The sequence below is a fragment of the Cornus florida genome, unplaced genomic scaffold (genome assembly GCF_030987335.1).
Source record: "Cornus florida cultivar Cherokee Brave unplaced genomic scaffold, ASM3098733v1 CherokeeBrave_3.0.0_Hap2_Chr07, whole genome shotgun sequence".
NCBI classification, from domain to species: Eukaryota; Viridiplantae; Streptophyta; class Magnoliopsida; order Cornales; family Cornaceae; genus Cornus; species Cornus florida.
In genome coordinates, this window is record NW_026775577.1 from 37,580,655 (window position 1) to 37,587,318 (window position 6,664).

General features: G+C 35.8%; 1 long non-coding RNA gene across 1 annotated transcript; it reads right to left on the bottom strand.

Annotated features, from left to right (window-relative positions):
* Positions 1–204: 204 nt before the first annotated feature.
* LOC132267057 (uncharacterized) lies at positions 205–5,894 on the bottom strand. Its single transcript, XR_009468838.1, has 2 exons — positions 5,435–5,894; positions 205–904 (listed from the first exon to the last, which is right to left on the bottom strand). It is a non-coding gene; the product is annotated as an uncharacterized LOC132267057 (long non-coding RNA).
* Between the last annotated feature and the right edge of the window lie 770 nt (positions 5,895–6,664).

Here is a 6,664-nt window from a genome sequence, read left to right on the forward strand (position 1 = left end):
GAGATTAATTCCCAAATAATTACATAAGACAACATGTAATTAAAATAGAGAATCATAAGGAAGAATTAAACCATATGAATTATGTAAAACATAATTCCCAATTTAATCACACATAGACATATAAATAAACTAGAGAATTAATAGGAAGAATTAAACCATAGAAATCATAGAAATATACCAAGATTCATTTTATTCACAAGGCTATAGCACTAATCACAACAATATATATAGATCCCCAAAAATAGAAATACAAAGGTTTAGATTACACAAGACTTAGGGCTCATCCAAGCCCTAAGTGTAGATCTAGCCAATCATGGAGGAGGTGAATGTGGTCATGAAACCCTCAGGGGTAAGCCTCCAAACATGACTCCATCTTCTTCTTCCTCTTTTTCTTCTTCTTCTTTGAAGTTCTAGAGAGAAAGAGTGAATGGATCTAGCGATGGGTTCTTGAGATGTGCCTCCACTTCCCTCTTTTCTTCAAACCCTAATCCCTAACTTTCCAAAGAGAGAAACTACAACAATATAGAAATTGCAATGTAAAAATATGGATCTCTCCACAAAAATAGTTCAATCTCTCATATATACAAGGCTTTTAGAGTCCAAGAATGTGAGAACTCGTCCCTAGGATCTCCTCTTTCAAGCACAGCCCGAGTTGAGCGAAATGAGCTTTAGATCTACTTTTTAATAACTTTCGCGAACAGTTCAATCGATCTCACTTTTCTTCGATCGATCTGGGTTCGATCGATCTCACTTTTCTTCGATCGATCTCACTTGGCAATTTTCAGCATCAGCCTCCTTTTTGCTCCAGATCAGCCTCCTTTTTGCTCCAGATTCTCACTAAGACTTAGTTTGACTCCAAAAAGGCCTTAAGAAATCATTTTTAGCCTGTTTTAACATTATTGACCTGAAAAAGGAAATAACACGAAATTAGTCTAAAACGAAAAAATAAGATAGATAAAGATCTTAGAATACTCAAACTTAAGGGGTTTAAATACGCACTTTTCAGTACTCATCCGTTATCATCCGGTGAGGATATATATTTCATTGCCAGTATATGTGATGGATAAGATTGGTATAGAGTCTTAGGGAGCAAAGCAAATACTACATGAAGTACTATTGTAATAGTAATATATGTGTGGAACCATGTTGCGTCTAAACCAATTTATGGCGATTAATACTTGTTTCCATAGATGGCGTCAACTGTTGATGCAAAAATCTGTACGCTCCAGAGCCGGTGACAATTCCTACAAGATAAGAGAGAAGTGATGACCGGCATAGTGCCGTCTGGGTGCACTCCGACGGTCAAGTTAATACTTGACGATTAAATATCCGATAAAAGATTAAATATGAGATTTATGGCGTCCATTTTTAGGTTGACTAATGACTTTTTTTATAGAAGCATTAATGGTAGTAGTCTTCTATCATCAAACAAATTTATTGTCCTTGTCTATTATGGATTGTAAGAGTCATTGGAGAGGGTAGTAGTTGTTATTGCTACCTCTTTAAGTTTATCTATACCCTTTGAATCTCTATGTCACTTGGAATTCTTATCTAGTCGAATATTCTGTATCATCTTTATCTGTGGGTCGATCAAAGAAGGAAGTTTTCAAATATTTAGATAGAAGAGTGTCAAACAAGATCTGGAGTTGGAAAAGAAAATTGTTATTTGCAAGACGTAAAAAGGTTCTTATTAAAAGCGTGCTCCAAGCCATCTCTACGTATACTATGTTATGTTTTAAATTATTACAAGATGCGTGTAATCATATTCAGGGGCATATTTCTAATTTTGGTGGGTGGATTCGAATGGGAAGGATAAGATCGACTCACTGGATTAATTGGAAGCAGTTTCCGGAAGTCAAGGCAAATAGGGGCATGGGTTTACATGATATCCATACTTTTAACTTAGTTAATCTTGGCAAAGCATGGGCAGCTTTCAAGTTGGGAGGAAAGGTCTACTGTATCTGCTGTTCAAAAGTAAATACTTACCTCATTGTGATTTTTTGGACGCTATTAAAGGGTCTAATGCTTCATGGACTTGGTAGAGTATCCTTGAGGCAAAAAAATTGGTGAAGGAAAGTCTATGCTGGCATGTGGGGGATTGGATTGATGTGAGCATTTGGGATGATGATTGGATACTTGACAAGGATAATCCCAGGTTGTTTTCTCAAATTGTTGACTCGTCAATTTTTAGGGTGGTGAAATTGATAGATCTAGTGTCTAAGCGGGCGAAATGAGGTTTCATCGAGCAACTTTTTGAAAAATTTTAGGGTGGTGAAATTGATAGATCTAGTGTCTGAGGGGCGGAATGAGGTTTCATCAAGCAACTTTTTCAAAAATTGGATTGGAAATGAATTCTTAATCTTCCACTAGGTTGTACGGTTGTTAGTGATAAACCATTTTGGTTGTATGTTTCTAATGGTCGATTTTTAGTGAGTCACTTGATTTATCAATGAAATAAATTATTAATCTTGCTGAAAAAAGAAAAAAAAACAACAACAACAATAATCGTTGTGGGAGTTTCCAAATGTCCAAGAGTCAACTTAGAAAGAATATGGTATTAAATGTTATTGATAAATAATGTGTAAAAATTATATAATATTTCTACCAATAGTTAAAAAATGTATATAAAAGACCAAAAATCTATGCATGTACTCAATTAATTTATCAATAAAATAAATTATTATTATTGCTGTGAAAATTATAAAAAACTTCGTAGTGGGAGTTTCTAAATGTCCAAGAGTCAACTTAGTAAGAATAATGGTATTAAATGTTATTGATAAATAATGTGTAAGAATATATAATATAAAAATCTACATATTTTAACCAATAGTTAAAAAAAAAAAAAAATGTATATGAAAGACCAAAACTCTATACAGTACTTTTAATAGTTGTATAAATATATTTCAAAATCTGGAAAGTAAACCCCTTTAAAGTTTTCAAAATCTTCTTATAATTTAGTGATAATCCATTTTCTACTCTTGTACTGTACATTTTCTTTTTTATATATATTTTTTTGACACAATTATCCTTCAATAGCACAATTAAAATTATCTGAGTTATACAACCCTATTATTAAAGATAATTGTGTCATTTTTTTTTTCTTTTTAAAACTCAAATAAATAATAAAAATGAAATAGTAGAGTGCAAAATATCACATCCGACCTTTAACTTATCAAACTTAAGAATAGTTACTACTTAATCCCTACAGATGTTGAAATTCAACCATGTTTCCTCTCACTCAGTAAGAATAAGTCTCCAGGGCCCGATAATGCTCACTTTTACCGTAGTGCATGGTCTATTGTGGGAGGGGATGTCATATCCGCAATAAGAGATTTTTTTGTCAATGGAAGAATGCTCAAGGAGATCAACAATTCTTATATTGCACTGGTTCCAAAGGTTCCCAATCCAACTACTATGAATGACTTTAGGCCTATATCCTATTATAACACAATCTACAAATGTATAGCTAAGTTATTACCTAACAAGCTAAAATTGGTTCTACCCTCCTTGATTGATCCTTGCCAAAATGCCTTTGTCAAAGGTAGGAAGATTGGAGATAGTGTTCTGCTCGCCCAAGAGCTCTTGCAGGGGTACCACAAGCACCTTAGGCCACCTAGGTGTGCTATTAAGGTTGATTTGATGAAGGCTTTTGATTCAGTGGGCTGGGATTTTTTATTAGATGCTCTTCTAGTTTTTGGTTTCCCTCCTTCCTTCATTGGGTGGATCAAAGCTTGTATTACTACTCCAGCATTTACAGTTTCACTCAATGGGGAATTCAATGGTCATTTCCAAGGAGTCAAGGGTCTAAGGCAAGGGTATCCGTTATCTCCACTACTTTTTGTCCTAGCAATGGAGGTGCTAACATCAATCATTTCCAGATTCATTGCTGACAGATCCTCTTTCAAGTATCACTCTAGGTGTAAGAAGCTTGTTATCTCTCACTTAATCTTTGCAGATGATTTCTTACTTTTTTGTCATGGGGATATCCTATCAGTCTCTACTCTTAAGCAAGCTTTGGACCATTTCACTACTATCTCTAGTCTCTGCATTAATTGCTCAAAAAGTGTGTTTTTCACCTCAGGGATTGATATAAATTTGACTAATGATATCAAGACCCTACTTGGGTTTGAGTGTGGTGAGTTACCTATTAAGTACCTTGGCGTTCCCCTAATCTCCACTACACTTAAAGTAGCTGATTGTAGAGGGCTTGTGGAGAAGATCACTCGCAAAATGGCGCACTGGTCATCCAATTTACTCTCTTATACGGGAAGGATTCAACTTATTCAATCGGTCTTGTATAGTATGGTTAACTACTGGTCTTCCATATTTATCCTACCTATGTCGGTTATCACAGAGGTCAACAGCATCCTGAGGAATTTTCTATGGTCAGAAACTGAGTACAAGCACACAGGGGCTAAGATCACTTGGTGGGCAGTATGTTAGCCTAAAGAGTGTGGTGGATTGGGATTTAAGAATTTGGCCTTAGCTAATTTGGCTTCTAATCTGCAGCACTTATGCACTATAGCCTTTAACCAAAGGGATAGTTTATGGGCCAGATGGGTGAATGTTCAACTCATCAGAGATAGATGTCTATGGACAATTAACACACCTCAGGCCTGCTCTGCCAACTGGAAAAGGATCGTACAGCTAAGGGGAATAGCTAGGACAATGTTGAAGAAAAAGGTGGGTTCCGGATATCACAAGTTTTTTTGGGAGGACAATTGGACTGGTGGAGTCCATCTCTCTTATAGGTGCACTGCGGAGGCAATCCAGAATTCTGGCATTCTTCCCAATCAAAAACTTACATCACTTGTGATCAACAATGAGTGGAGTTTCCCACCCGAAGTAATTGCTAATTTCCTAGAGCTCCTAACGATTGATCCTCCTGGTGAAGCCCATGACACTTCCATTTGGATCCCCTCCCAAAGTAGCACATTCTCTGAATCCCACACAATGTTTTGGCTTGTACCTCATCACCAGCAAAAACCATGGCACCGTTTGGTCTGGAGTTCACTCTCAGTCCCAAGATGTAAGTTCACTCTCTGGCTGGTTGTACAGAATCGGCTTTCCACTCTTGACCGTAGGTGTATGCGATCTGCTCTTGGTTCCAAACTATGCTTGCTTTGCTAACGGGAAGACGAATCACACACTCAACTTTTTTTTTTTAGTGTGACTTCACTAAACCAATTTGGTTATCTATATAGGGAAAATGTTGAATCCACTTTCCCCCCTCATCATGGAATGAATTGATTATTCAGGCCTCAGATCGATGGAAAAATGAAAGCACCTCCACAGAGGTATGTAAGCTCGCTCTCTCCACCATGGTCAATAGATTGTGGACAGAGCGCAATAGTAGAAAACACAAGAATCAGAGGCGTTCGTAGATGGAAATTCTAAAACAAATCACGGATATGGTTAGACAAAAGCTACTTACAAGAAAGGTTAGAGATTCTGCGCAGGCTAGAAGAGTGCAACTCGATTGGGATCTTCCTGAATTTATCCGGCCACCGCCGGAGCCGCCAGATTGATTGAAGGTATGGCCTCAGATCAGATCAGATCTGTTTCATTCCCTGACGCACACTAGACTTTGATGTCTATTCTCAGATGATCAGCGGGATGATGTTTTCGGACCTTCTCTGTTGCTTTCTCTCTCTCTCGCACCGGATTAAGTTGGCTTACACGTGTGTTGGTGCACTGATTATTGAATCTGTTTACTTTTAGGGTTATCTTGCTCATTGTGAGCTTTGCCTTAGATTTTGGACTTAGGGTCATTGATGCTTGGGCTATATTTTGGGGCTTCGGCCCGCCTGTACATTTGCACATTTATATACAATAATTTACTTTCTGAAAAAAAAAAAATGAAGATCTAGATTAAACTATTGATTAGTGTTATAACTTCGAGCCATTTACCGTGGTCATAATATAAATCTTATCTCATTCTAGTTCACATTCATTTTAATCCAAATTTATATGGTCATTATATAACTCTAATCTACTTACAGTTCTCAATAATTTTAATTCAAATTTATTGTGTAATTCTAATACTCTTTCTTCCGTGATCAATGGTTGTAATGTCGTGGGAAATAAAAAAGATGTAAGGAGAGAAAATAGAAAGAAAATAACAAACTTCATTTGTTCGGCAAAAGTGATACAACCTAAAAATGGGTGGGAGAAAGGAGGGAAAATAAGTGGACCATTATTGATGTATTATATTAAATATTATCCTAAATTATATAAGTTTTTAATTATAGTACTGTCTTAGATAAATTATAATATTATAAACATTATTGAATATAATGGTAAAAATAATTAAAACTTTCTTTTTCCTTCTATATTAACTAACATAGTAAATTATGAACAAAAAGAAGGAAATACACATTTTATTCAACCGAACAAAACGAAGGAAATACACATTCTATTCCCTAAGTTAAATTGGTTCCTCCTCGTTGCATGGCTAGATTAGGTTTAGTCATGTCTTAATTTTGCTGTGGTTGCAGCTTGTTCTATGACCAAGGGGATGCCCTTGTTGGTTTTTTGTACTATTCATATTATATCTATAAAAATTTTCCATATTTACCCAGAAAAAAAAAAAAAAAAAAAAAAAAAAAAAAAAAACATCTATTCCCTAAGAATGTCTCATCTATCCCTTCTTTTTTCCCTTCCA